The sequence below is a fragment of the Ranitomeya variabilis genome, chromosome 4, assembly GCF_051348905.1.
Source record: "Ranitomeya variabilis isolate aRanVar5 chromosome 4, aRanVar5.hap1, whole genome shotgun sequence".
NCBI classification, from domain to species: Eukaryota; Metazoa; Chordata; class Amphibia; order Anura; family Dendrobatidae; genus Ranitomeya; species Ranitomeya variabilis.
In genome coordinates, this window is record NC_135235.1 from 393,171,364 (window position 1) to 393,186,548 (window position 15,185).

Genomic DNA, 15,185 nt, shown 5'->3' on the forward strand with positions numbered 1-15,185 from the left:
AGAAGAAAATAAGTTTTCACTGCATAATGGATAGCCTCCTTCAGCAGCTGCTTGTGAGGGCCGGCGAGGAAGATGGCTTGGACTGGCTGAAGAGCTGCCTTTCAGCTAAACCATCTTCAGCGACACCTGACTCTACTCCTCTTACCTCTGCCCCCATTATTCAGCCCCAGACGGCATCAGCGGCTCCAGCGCAACCCCCGGTGGATGCGGCGGTTTCTACTCCTGGCGCTAGACACCGGAGACCTCCGGCAGCCTTCTCTCCATCGACATCTCCTCAGCGGTCGAGCCGTCACGTCCGGGCGAAGAGCAGGAGGTCTACTCACCAGTGTTCCAGGAAATCTCGCAGCCCGGCACGAGATCCTCCTCAGCATAGGAGAGCGGGTATGTCTGCCGAGGCCGCCGGCACAGCAACAGGACATCGCAGTCGTACAAGCACTGCGGCGTCTTTGCTCAGCAATGTGTTGGCGGTTTCGGCTCCTTCATCACCCGTCATTTTGGGAGCGTCCTCCTTCCCACATGCATTGCAACCTGCTCCTGCTGCTCCTCGGTCGAGGGAAGATGAGGACGAGTCAGCTGTTTTCTCTCTTCAGCAGCACCTGCCTAAGGGTACTGTCACACAGTACCATTTTAATCGCTACGACGGCACGATCCGTGACGTCGCAGCGATCGTATGAATATCGCTCCAGCGTCGTAGACTGCGGTCACACTTTGCAATCACGGCGCTGGAGCGATGCCGAAGTCCCCGGTAACCAGGGTAAACATCGGGTAACTAAGCGCAGGGCCGCGCTTAGTAACCCGATGTTTACCGTGGTTACCAGCGTAAACGTAAAAAAACCAAACAGTACATACTTACATTCCGGTGTCTGTCCCCGGCGTTCTGCTTCTCTCCACTGTGTAAGCGCCATAGCCGGAAAGCACAGCGGTGACGGTGCTCGCTTTCTGGCTGGCCGGCGCTCACACTGCAGAGAAGCTGAGACGCCGGAGGACAGACACCGGAATGTGAGTATGTAGTGTTTGTTTTTTTTACGTTTACGCTGGTAACCACGGTAAACATCGGGTTACTAAGCGCGGCCCTGCGCTTAGTTACCCGATGTTTACCCTGGTTACAAGCGAACACATCGCTGGATCGCTGTCACACACAACGATCCAGCGATGTCAGCGGGTGATCAAGCGACGAAAGAAAGTTCCATACGATCTGCTACGACGTACGATTCTCAGCAGGATCCCTGATCGCTGCTGCGTGTCAGACACTGCGATATCGTAACGATATCGCTAGAACGTCACGAATCGTACCGTCGTAGCGTTCAAAATGGTACTGTGTGACAGTACCCTTACATGGAAGGCTTAGGTGTGGGCTGTGCTACTAATGACCACACTATTACTACCAACAATGGAAAGGGTGAGATGATCAGTGTACCTTTGTCTGTCTCTCATTCTCAGCTTAAGCTAATTATCAGGAATGTGGTGACAGAGGCTTTAGGTGAATCTTTTACCTCAACCTCTCATCCTGTTTCCAAATCTATTCCTAGTTTAGATCTTTATCTATGCCTAGTGCAAACACCAAGAACACTTTTAAAGAGGCTCTTACATGTGAGCTTTCTCCATTAGGTTTTCATTTGAGTTCTGCTATTAAGGAACTTATATGGAGCAATAATTATGTGGATTTGTTTTCGTTGCTTCCTCGCAGGGAACAGACTCGTAGATTGGAGAAAAAAGATGATAAGTCTGATTTGGACGATTTTAAGCGCGGTCCTTTAAAATCCTTTAATAATTGGATCCAGGCATTCTCCATCTATGCGTCTGTTCTTGGCGAAAAATCCCCAAATCTCTGTAGTAAACTGTTCCAGCATGTAGATATAATCCTGGAGGCCTACCGTAATTTCGGTGGGTCTGCATGGTTACACTATGATGAGTCTTTTCGCCAAAAGTTGGCGGTTCACCCGGAGGTCAGCTGGGGGGTTAAAGACGTAGGGCTGTGGATCAATTTGATGTTGCCACAAAGGCAGTATTTTAACAAACAGCCTTCTTCTACACCCATTAACGGCGTATGTTTTGCCTTCAATGATTCTGTTTGCAAATGGAGTCACTCTTGCAGGTTTCGGCATGAGTGTTCCTTTTGCGGCAATCCCCACCCAGTGTCAAAGTGTTTAAAAAAATTATCTTCACAACAACCAATTGCTTAAGACATTAATCCAAAAGGCACGGACTCCAGTGAAACTGGAAAGCATGCTTTTTTGGTTAAGCATATACCCAAACAAGGAGAGTAGTAATTTAATTTTAGATGGATTTACATCTGGTTTTTATATCCCTCCTTTTAAAGGTGTGGGCTGCAAGATTGTTAGGAATTTGCCATCTCTTTATGCTCATTCGGAAGTTGCAAGGGAAAAATTTTTGACCGAGTTGGAATTGGGCAGGATCGCTGGTCCTTTTTCTCCCCCCCCCCCCTTTTTCAAATTTCAGAATATCCCCTTTGGGCATTGTTCCCAAGAAGGAACGGGGTTCTCTCAGGATGATTCATCATTTATCTTACCCCCACGGTGCTTCCCTTAATGATGAAGTAGACAAATAGCTATGCTCGGTTTCTTATGCCTCCTTTGATACAGCCATTGATATTCTGAGAAAATTCGGTCATCAGGCCCTTATGGCGAAATCAGATATTAAGTCCGCTTTCAGGCTTCTCCCTGTTCATCCTGACGGGTTCAATTCCCTTGGATTTTATTTCAAAGAAGAATTTTTCTTTGACAAATGCCTGCCAATGGGATTTTCCCTCTCGTGTTTTTATTTTGAGAATTTTTCTTCATTCTTACATTGGGTGTTGGAGGCAAATTCTAGTAATGTCGGCATTTTACATTACTTGGACGACTTTTTGTTTGTAGGGTCTTCTTCATCTTCGGCCTGTTTTGATACTCTTTCCAAATTTATCGGCATTTGCGATAATTTTGGGGTACCCATTGCTAAGGACAAGACGGTATTTCCCTGTAATTCGATTGAATTTTTAGGCATTACGTTGGATTCTGTTAGGATGGATTGTTTCCTTCCTGCTGATAAAGTGTTAAAGTTGTAGAATGCGCTTTTGCGTTTTATCAGCAAGGATAAAATTACTCTTAAGGAATTGCAATCTCTTTTAGGGTTGCTTAATTTTGCTCTTCGCATCATTCCCATTGGCAGGGCATTCTCCAGACGATTATACGATGCTACAATTGTTGATTGTTTCCGAGCTTAAAGAGGATGCCAGGATTTGGCTTCAGTTTTTATCAACTTTTAACGGAAGATTGTGTTGGCAGACTCCTTTTGTTTCAGCAGATGCGTTACTTTTCGGTTTTTCTGTCCACAGCTCTTTTGGTTTTGCAATTCTTTTTGACTCTCATTGGATTGTTTCAAATTGGCCTCAATCTTGGGTTTCCAGCCGAGTAATTGAAAACCAGATGGTGTTAGAACTTTTTGCGGTTTTGTTAGGCATTTTTCTTTGGGGTCACCTCTTATGCAATTCCCGAATCAATTTTCCTTCTTTAAATCAAGGGTTTTCCATGGCACTTAATACTTTATCCTCCAAAAATAAATGGGCATCCTCTATTCTGAGACTGTTAGTGCTTTTGTGTCTCAAATTTAACATTTGGATTAAAGCCAATTCAGGTTCTAATGTCTTGAATGCATTTACCGATTCCTTATGTAGGCGTCAATGGTCTAATTTTTATTCACAGGTGCCAAATGCGGACAGAAAAGCAACTCCTTGCCCACGAGAATTGTGGGAACTGATTGCGATATGATTAACTATTTCATCCAACATTCTTTATCGGAATGATCATGGGCCGAATATTCGGCCGCATGGCTGCAATGGCTCAATTTTTGTAATCTTCATGATTTCAATCCAAAGATTGGGAATGCTGAAGCTGGCTTAAAATGTATTGAAAATTTAGTTAATAACGGTTTGTCGTATTCAGGTTTGGCTAAGTCTCTCGCCGGAGTTTCCTTTTTTCTTAAGCTCTTCGGTAGTACTGCACTGACGGCTATTTTTCCCATTAAACAATTTTTAAAGGGTTTTAAGAAGCAGCAATTTAAACCAGTTTCTTTGTCATTGTTACGTGACCTTTGCCTATCCCTGCCGAAGGGTTGCTCAAATTTTTATGAGAAGTTGCTTTTTCATGTAGCGTTTTTGCTTTCATTTTTTGGGGCCCTTCGCATAGGCGAATTACTATCTTTTAAGAAATTAGTTCCGTCTGGCCTTATGTTATCTGATTTGGAACTTCATGACTTCCATATCATCTTATTTATAAAAAAATCAAAAACAGATCAATTAGGTTGAGGTGCTAGGCTTAAAGTTAATTCTTTTCCCAATCAGACTATTTGCCCTGTTTTCAATACACGTAATTGGCTTAAAATTAGACCCAATGTTCCTGGCCCTTTATTTATCCATCAAAATCTTTCCCCTGCTACAATTTTCCAATTTAATTTTGTATTAAAGAAATGTTTAACGTTGTTGGGAAAAGACAATCTTAAAATAACCAGTCATTCTTTTAGAATCAGTGCTGCTACTGAGGCCTCCAGGGCTGGATTTTCAGACTCCAGAATCAAACAACTGGGAAGATGGGAATCCAAGAGGTTTAAATTGTATATTCGTCATGAATTATATGATTATTAAGTTTCTATTTGATTTTAGGCCCTTTGGTACTGTTGTTTGGATCATTGGCCATTCATTCGTATTCTGGGCCCAGAAGAGGGCAAGTCGACAATGTTACATGGAGAACTTGTCTTTTAATCCTGATTTAGTTCAAGTTTTTTGGCACAGTCTTCGTGGAATGAAATGGTCAAATTTGGTTTTTGAGTTTAAGAAATGTATTAATCGGCTCCCATTTCACCGTATTTTTCGGACTATAAGACACACTTTTTTTCCTCCAAATTTGGGAGGAAAGTGTGGGTGCGTCTTATAGTACGGATATAGCATGTGGGGAGGGGGCAGCAGTGAGTGGGATCGCACGGTTATCCCACTTCAGGATGTCCCCGCTGCCCGGAATCAGCTGCTGGGGAAAGCACATGGTCCCGCTGATTAAGTGCAGTGAATATTTATTAGCTGCTCCCCGCCCACCGATCAGCTGAGTGGTGAGCCGGGAGCAGCAAATGAATGCTGCACTTAAGCAGCGACACACATGGCTTCCTCAGCTGCTGATTCCTGCAGCAGCTAGGGAGATTTGTGTGTCCTGGGGAGGAGGCAGCAGCAGGGGCCAGAGGAGAGAGGAGATCGCTGCGTACCTGCCTGCCATGCCTGGATGCCGAGTGCTGTGCACAAACAGGATCTGTGTGATGTCAGGAGTGGGCGGGCTGAAGCATCACATGGCAGCTCAGAGCCCTCCCTCTTCTTGACATCATCACAGGTCCTTCAGGCTCTCCACTAGAATCTGCAGGCTTCCTCATAACCTGTGCTGTGGAGAGGCAACAAGAGGGAGGGCTCTGTGTGCAGTCATGGGATGCTTTTACCTCACCACAGTGGCTGGCAGGCTGCCACAATTAAGAGGTTAGTCTTTACAATACACAATAAAGCACTCTGCCACTCCTGTGGTGAACTATAACTCCCAGCATGTCATAGGATCTGCAGGACATGCTGGGAGTTATAGTTCTCCCATGGGATTTTAAAGCAGCACTCCAGTGTTATTTTGCAGTGCTGGAGTGGTGCTTTCAATATAAGCCCTGTGCCCCCATTCTTATACTCACCCTCCAGTGTCTTCATATAGTACTTCACAGCCACCACACTGGTCCCGCAGCTTCCAACATAATAACATACTATTATATGTAATAACACCACATATAACAGTATGTTATTTATGTTATTAAATATTTTACCACATTTTTTTGCTTCAAATATATTTTTTCCCTATTTTCCACCTCTAAAACCTGGGTGCGCCTTATAGTCCGGTGCGTCCTATAGTCCGAAAAATACGGTAGTTATTATCCATTTAGGCGGCAACGATATCGGGAAAATGAAAACCCTGGATTTGTTAGCAATTATGAGGTCGGATGTTTCTGCTTTAAAGCAGTCTTTCCCGCAGGTTGTTTTCATTTTCTCAGAAATCGTCCCGAGACTTCTTTGGAAAAGTAATAATTGTTGTTTTCTAAATAAAATTCGCATTCGGATTAATAGGAGTTTAAACAATTTTTTTTCCTTGATTAACGGCTTTTCATTTAGGCACGAGGACTTGGAAGGTTTCCTCCCGGGGTTTTACAGACAGGACTTGGTCCATTTGTCTGATATTGGGCTTGACATTTTTAATTTAAACCTTCAAACAATGGTTGAAAAATGGCTGAGTTTGTGTGGGGGGGCCATGCCTCTTTGAGGCTTGGCTCATCGGAAAATCGCCCTTATCCTGGGCGGATTAGTCGATTGGTACAGTTTTAATGAGTATTTATTCGGATTATTTATTGGCTTTGGTTATATATTTAATTTATGTAACCCAAAATAAAACTCACGGCCATTTTTCATCCACTATACTTTGTGTGGTGTCATTTATTTCTTACATACCAATCGGTCTTGTAGGGCCATGGCAGCCCTCCCCCGGACATGAAGTGTAATAAAAGGGGGGGTCTCATGGCCATACAGGCCGTCAATTTTGAATTACAAGTGGATTATTTTAATGTTTTATTTTGTTCCCTCTGAATAGGTTTATGAAGGGTTAAATATTGTTTGAAGCCTGTCAGGCAATTTCATTCCAGCTAATACCAGTTTTTGTTGGCGCCTTTTCTAAGGGCTGTGATTGGTCTGGAGCACTGTGGCGGTATTTTAGTGCAATATATAAAGCAGTTCTGAGGGAATTTGTCATTCCCAACGGCTTCCTGAAAAGAAAAGAAGTTTTCCCCGCCCTCCCTCCCTGTTTTGATTCTACTTCTTGTCGTGAGTTTTTATTTGAGGGAAAATCGCCCTTATCCTGGGCGGATTGGTCGATTGGTACAGTTTTAATGAGTACTTATTCGGATTATTTATTGGCTTTGGTTATTTATTTAATTTATGTAACCCAAAATAAAACTCACGGCCATTTTACATCCACTATACTTTGTGTGGTGTCATTTATTTCTTACATACCAATCGGTCTTGTAGGGCCATGTATGGGCTCTGTCATGATTCCCCAATGGCATGGGAACATCAGAAACACAAAATAACAGACTAGCCCTCGGGTGATGGAAACTCAAGCTGACCGTGACCTAAATCTACCACACAACTAACAGTAGCCAGGAAGCATTCCTACGGCTGCCTAGATGCCATGCGCCAGCCGGAGAACTAACTACGCCTGGAAGAGGAAGGAACAGACCTGGCTTACCTCTAGTGAAATTCCCCAAAGATGATAGTAGCCCCCACATATATTAACGGTGAGTTCAGAGGAAAAGACATACACAGTATGAAGGTAGATTTAGCAAAGCGAGGTCCACTTACTAGATAGAGGAAGGATACAAAAGAGGACTTCACAGTCAGCTGAAAAACCCTTTCAAAAACCCATCCTGAAATTACTTTAAGACTCCTGTGTCAACTCATGACACAGGAGTGGCAATTTCAGTCCACAAGAGCTTCCAGTAACAGGAAATGACAAACTGTAAACTGGACAAAAAATACAAAACAAAAAGGACAAGAGTCCACTTAGCTGATCAGCAGACTGGTAGCAGGAACATGCAACTGAAAGACTCAGGTTACAATGATGACTGGCAAGGAAGTGACTGGAGAGCAAGGCTAAATAGGGAACTCCCAAAACTGATGGAAGCAGGTGAGCTGAGGCAGAAAAGAACACACAAGTCTCCAGTACCACCAGCCACCACTAGGGGAGCCCAAAAAGCAGATCACAACAGTACCCCCCCCTTAAGGAGGGGGCACCGAACCCTCACAAGAACCGCCAGGGCGACCTGGATGAGCCCTATGAAAGGCACGAACCAAATCCGAGGCATGAACATCAGAGGCAGTTACCCAAGAATTATCTTCCTGACCATAGCCCTTCCATTTAACCAGATACTGGAGTCTCCGCCTGGAAATACGGGAGTCCAAGATCTTCTCTATAACGTACTCCAATTCACCCTCAACCAGCACAGGAGCAGGAGGCTCAGCAGAAGGAACCACCGGCACCTCGTATCTCCGCAACAACGACCGATGGAACACATTATGGATAGCGAAAGATGCCGGGAGGTCCAAACGAAAGGAAACAGGGTTAATAATCTCCAAAATCCTATAGGGACCGATGAACCGAGGCTTAAATTTAGGAGAAGAAACCCTCATTGGGACAAAACGGGAAGACAACCACACCAAGTCCCCAACACGAAGGCGAGGACCAACCCGACGCTGGCGGTTAGCAAACCGCTGAGTCCTCTCCTGGGACAAATTCAAATTGTCCACCACTTGTTCCCAAATCCGATACAACCGATCCACCACAGCATCTACTCCAGGACAATCCGAAGACTCCGCCTGACCAGAAGAAAAATGGGGATGAAACCCCGAATTGCAAAAGAAAGGGGAAACCAAAGTGGCCGAACTAGCCCGATTATTAAGAGCAAACTCCGCCAACGGCAAAAAGGCAACCCAATCATCCTGATCCGCAGACACAAAACACCTCAAATACGTCTCCAAAGTCTGATTAGTTCGCTCCGTCTGGCCATTAGTCTGAGGATGGAAGGCAGACGAAAAAGACAAATCAATGCCCAACCTGGCACAGAATGCCCGCCAAAATCTAGAAACGAACTGGGTACCCCTATCAGAAACGATATTTTCAGGAATACCATGCAAGCGAACCACATTCTGAAAAAACAAAGGAACCAACTCAGACGAGGAAGGCAACTTCGGCAATGGCACCAAATGAACCATCTTAGAAAAACGGTCACACACCACCCAGATAACAGACATCCTCTGAGAGACAGGAAGATCAGAAATAAAGTCCATCGGGATGTGCGTCCAAGGCCTCTTCGGAATAGGCAAGGGCAACAACAACCCGCTAGCCCTAGAACAACAAGGCTTGGCCCGAGCACACACATCACAAGACTGCACAAAAACACGCACATCTCGAGACAGAGATGGCCACCAGAAGGATCTAGCCACCAAATCCCTGGTACCAAAAATTCCAGGATGACCCGCCAGCGTAGAAGAATGAACCTCCGAGATGACTCCACTGGTCCAATCATCAGGAACAAACAGTCTACTAGGTGGACAGCGATCAGGTCTATCCGCCTGAAACTCTTGCAAAGCACGTCGCAGATCTGGGGAAATAGCGGATAATATCACCCCATCCTTAAGGATACCTGTAGGTTCCGAATCACCAGGGGAATCAGGCTCAAAACTCCTAGAAAGGGCATCTGCCTTCACATTCTTAGAACCTGGTAGATATGAGACCACAAAATTAAACCGAGAGAAAAACAACGACCAGCGCGCCTGTCTAGGATTCAGGCGCCTGGCAGACTCAAGATAAATCAGATTCTTGTGATCAGTCAAAACCACCACCTGATGTCTAGCACCCTCAAGCCAATGACGCCACTCCTCAAATGCCCACTTCATGGCCAAAAGCTCCCGATTACCGACATCATAATTTCTTTCGGCGGCAGAAAATTTTCGAGAAAAGAACGCACAAGGTCTCATCACTGAGCAATCGGAACTTTTCTGCGACAAAACCGCCCCCGCTCCGATCTCGGAAGCATCGACCTCAACCTGAAAGGGGAGAGAGACATCAGGCTGGCGCAACACAGGGGCAGACAAAAAGCGGCGCTTAAGTTCCCGAAAGGTCTCCACAGCGGCAGAGGACCAATTGGCAACATCAGCACCCTTCTTAGTCAAATCCGTAAGAGGCTTAGCAACACCAGAAAAAACAGTTATAAATCGACGATAAAAATTAGCAAAGCCCAAGAACTTCTGAAGACCCTTTAGAGAAGTAGGCTGCGTCCAGTCACAAATAGCCCGAACCTTGACAGGGTCCATCTCAACAGAAGAAGGGGAAAAAATGTACCCCAAAAAGGAAATCTTTTGAACCCCAAAAACACACTTAGAACCCTTTACACACAGATAATTCTCCCGCAAGACCTGAAAAACCCTCCTGACCTGCTGAACATGAGACTCCCAGTCCTCAGAAAAAATCAAAATATTGTCCAAATACACAATCATAAATTTATCCAGATATTCACGGAAAATATCATGCATAAAGGACTGAAAAACTGAAGGTGCATTAGAAAGGCCGAAAGGCATTACTAAATACTCAAAGTGGCCCTCAGGCGTATTAAATGCGGTTTTCCACTCATCCCCTTGCTTAATTCGCACCAAATTATACGCCCCACGGAGATCAATCTTGGAGAACCACTTAGCCCCCCTTATGCGAGCAAACAAATCAGTAAGCAGCGGCAACGGATACTGATATTTGACAGTAATTTTATTCAGGAGTCGATAATCAATACAAGGCCTCAGCGAGCCATCCTTTTTAGAGACAAAGAAAAACCCAGCTCCTAAAGGTGATGAAGAAGGACGAATATGTCCCTTTTCCAGGGACTCCTTAACATACTCTCGCATGGCAGCATGCTCAGGTACAGATAGGTTAACGAACCTTTGGAAATTTACTGCCTGGAATCAGATCTATGGCGCAATCACACTCTCTGTGGGGAGGGAGAGAACCAATTTTAGGCTCTTCAAAAATATCCCCAAAATCCGACAAAAATGCCGGAACCTCAGAGGGAATAGATGACGAGATAGAAACCAAAGGTATGTCCCCATGAGCCCCCCGACATCCCCAGCTTAACACAGACATAGTTTTCCAGTCCAGTACTGGGTTATGAGATTGCAACCATGGTAATCCAAGCACTAACACATCATGTAAATTATGCAACACGAGGAAGCGAATCATCTCCTGATGGTCTGGAGTCATACGCATAGTCACTTGCGTCCAGAACTGTGGTCTATTACAAGCCAGAGGTGTAGAATCAATACCCTTCAGAGGTATAGGAACTTCCAGAGGCTCCAAATCAAACCCACAGCGCCTGGCGAAGGACCAATCCATGAGACTCAGAGCGGCACCAGAGTCCACATAGGCATCCACGGTAATAACTGATAATGAACAAATCAGAGTTACAGACAGAAGAAATTTAGACTGTAAAGTGCCAATAGAAACAGACTTGTTAACCTTCCTAGTACGGTTAGAGCATGCTGATATAACATGCGCGGAATCACTACAGTAGAAGCACAAGCCATTTTTGCGCCTATAATTCTGCCGCTCGCTTCTTGACAGAATTCTGTCACATTGCATTTTCTCTGGCGTCCCTTCAGAAGATACCGCCAAATGGTGCACGGGTTTGCGCTCCCGCAAACGCCGATCAATCTGAATCGCCATTGTGATGGACTCATTCAGACCTGTGGGCGTAGGAAACCCCACCATGACATCCTTAACGGCATCAGAAAGGCCTTCTCTGAAAATTGCCGCTAGGGCACACTCATTCCACTGAGTAAGCACAGACCATTTACGAAATTTTTGGCAGTATATCTCAGCTTCATCTTGCCCTTGAGACAGGGCTATTAAAGCTTTTTCAGCTCGAATCTCCAAATTAGGTTCCTCATACAGCAACCCTAAAGCCAGAAAAAACGCATCCACATTGAGCAACGCAGGATCCCCTGGTGTCAATGAAAATGCCCAATTTTGAGGGTCACCTCGCAGCAAAGAAATCACAATCTTAACCTGCTGAACAGGATCTCCAGAGGAGTGAGGTCTGAGAGAAAGAAATAATTTACAATTACATTTGAAATTCAGAAACCGAGATCTATCTCCGGAAAATACCTCTGGTGTAGGAATCTTAGGTTCAGAAATAGGAGTACGTATAACATAATCTTGTAAATTCTGAACCTTCGTAGCAAGATTATTTAAACCTGCAGCCAAACTCTGAGAGTCCATCCTTACACCGGAGAGATCAGAGCCATTCAAGGATTAGAAGGAGAGAAAGGCAAGGCTGTAAATAGAGCAGAAATACAACTGAGCCAACTAAGTAGCAAACATGTGAGGAAAAAAAAAAAAAAATCTACAGACTTCTTTTACTCACCATTCTTCTGCCAATTACTTTAACAGTGGCCGGTCATACTGTCATGATTCCCCAATGGCATGGGAACATCAGAAACACAAAATAACAGACTAGCCCTCGGGTGTTGGAAACTCAAGCTGACCGTGACCTAAATCTACCACACAACTAACAGTAGCCAGGAAGCATTCCTACGGCTGCCTAGATGCCATGCACCAGCCGGAGAACTAACTACGCCTGGAAGAGGAAGGAACAGACCTGGCTTACCTCTAGTGAAATTCCCCAAAGATGATAGTAGCCCCCACATATATTAACGGTGAGTTCAGAGGAAAAGACATACACAGTATGAAGGTAGATTTAGCAAAGCGAGGTCCACTTACTAGATAGAGGAAGGATACAAAAGAGGACTTCACAGTCAGCTGAAAAACCCTTTCAAATACCCATCCTGAAATTACTTTAAGACTCCTGTGTCAACTCATGACACTGGAGTGGCAATTTTAGTCCACAAGAGCTTCCAGTAACAGGAAATGACAAACTCTAAACTGGACAAAAAATACAAAACAAAAAGGACAAGAGTCCACTTAGCTGATCAGCAGACTGGTAGCAGGAACATGCAACTGAAAGACTCAGGTTACAATGATGACCGGCAAGGAAGTGACTGGAGAGCAAGGCTAAATAGGGAACTCCCAAAACTGATGGAAGCAGGTGAGCTGAGGCAGAAAAGAACACACAAGTCTCCAGTACCACCAGCCACCACTAGGGGAGCCCAAAAAGCGGATCACAACAGGGCTCCTGTCAGGTATATATCAGTGATGACACTAGAATGTATGGGCCCCTGTCAGGTATATATTAGTGATGACACTAGAATATATGGGCCTCTGTCAGGTATCGATTAGTGATGACACTAGAATGTATGGGCCCCTGTCAGGTATACATGTCACGGGAGACCTTGGTATGAAAGAGCTAATAACCCGGGCCCCTGCGATTTCCCTCAGACTAGGGAAACCCTGACTGACCTCTCCCAGAGTTTACACTGATGGTGTGCATGTCTGGGCCTCCACCCTCTCCTTATCTCCTGTTTCAACCCTAGGCTAAAACCACCACCCACCACCCAGTGAAGAGACCACACTCCAATACCCACAGTTAGCACAGACAAGGATAACAGAAAAATAAGCACTACGCCGCAGTCACTCAGGAATACACTATAAATGCAAAGGGCAAAACAAATACAAATATGGGAAATAGCAAATAAGACAAAGGGAAATACATCACCAGCAACGATACTCCAACTACTAGCTCACCACTCCAGACCGAGATAACCACGCACAAGACAGAAGCTATAATCGGCGACGCCCAATGTTCAGGAGAACTATTTAAAGGCAGTGGGCATGGCCCAGCTTCCAATCCAAGCACCAGGTAAATTAACCCCGGACTGGCTAGATAAAATCTAGCCGACGCCAATGAGCGCATAGTGGACAAAAGAGGAATTACCGCTGTCTGTCGGACGACCTGGTCTGAACAGCGTCCGACATGACAATATATTAGTGATGACACTAGAATATATGGGCCCCTGTCAGGTATCGATTAGTGATGACACTAGAATGTATGGGCTCCTGTCAGGTAGATATCAGTGATGACACTAGAATATATGGGCCCCTGTCAGGTATATATCAGTGATAACACTAGAATATATGGGCTCCTGTTAGGTATATATCAGTGATGACACTAGAATATATGGGCTCCTGTAAGGTATATATCAGTGATAAAACTAGAATATATGGGCTCCTGTCAGGTATATATCAGTGATGACACTAGAATGTATGGGCCCCTGTCAGGTATATATCAGTGATGACACTAGAATGTATGGGCTCCTGTTAGGTATATATCAGTGATGACACTAGAATGTATGGGCCCCTGTCAGGTATATATTAGTGATGACACTAGAATATATGGGACCCTGTCAGGTATATATGAGTGATGACACTAGAATGTATGGGCCCCTGTCAGGTATATATCAGTGATGACACTAGAATATATGGGCTCCTGTCAGGTATATATCAGTGATGACACTAGAATATATGGGCTCCTGTCAGGTATATATCAGTGATGACACTAGAATATATGGGCTCCTGTCAGGTATATATCAGTGATGACACTAAAATATATGGGACCCTGTCAGATATATATGAGTGATGACACTGGAATATATGGGCCCCTGTCAGGTATATATCAGTGATGACACTAGAATGTATGAGCTCCTGTCAGGTATATATCAGTGATTACACTAGAATGTATGGGCTCCTGTCAGGTATATATTAGTGATGACACTAGAATATATGGGCTCCTGTTAGGTATATATTAGTGATGACACTAGAATAACTGGGCTCCTGTCAGGTATATATTAGTGATGACACTAGAATGTATGGGCTCCTGTCAGGTATATATTAGTGATGACACTAGAATATATGGGCTCCTGTTAGGTATATATCAGTGATGATATCAGAATGTATGGGCCCCTGTGTTAGGGCTAGCGGAACGCACCAAATGAATAGAGAGACTTTATTATAATATACACTCACCGGCCACTTTATTAGGTACACCTGTCCAACTTCTTGTTAACACTTAATTTCTAATCAGCCAATCACATGGCGGCAACTCAGTGCATTTAGGCATGTAGACATGGTCAAGACAATCTCCTGCAGTTCAAACCGAGCATCAGTATGGGGAAGAAAAGTGATTTGAGTGCCTTTGAACGTGGCATGGTTGTTGGTGCCAGAAGGGCTGGTCTGAGTATTTCAGAAACTGCTGATCTACTGGGATTTTCACGCACAACCATCTCTAGGGTTTACAGAGAATGGTCCGAAAAAGAAAAAAAATCCAGTGAGCGGCAGTTCTGTGGGCGGAAATGCCTTGTTGATGCCAGAGGTCAGAGGAGAATGGGCAGACTGGTTCGAGCTGATAGAAAGGCAACAGTGACTCAAATCGCCACCCGTTACAACCAAGGTAGGCCTAAGAGCATCTCTGAACGCACAGTGCGTCGAACTTTGAGGCAGATGGGCTACAGCAGCAGAAGACCACACCGGGTACCACTCCTTTCAGCTAAGAACAGGAAACTGAGGCTACAATTTGTACAAGCTCATCGAAATTGGACAGTAGAAGATTGGAAAAACGTTGCTTGGTCTGAT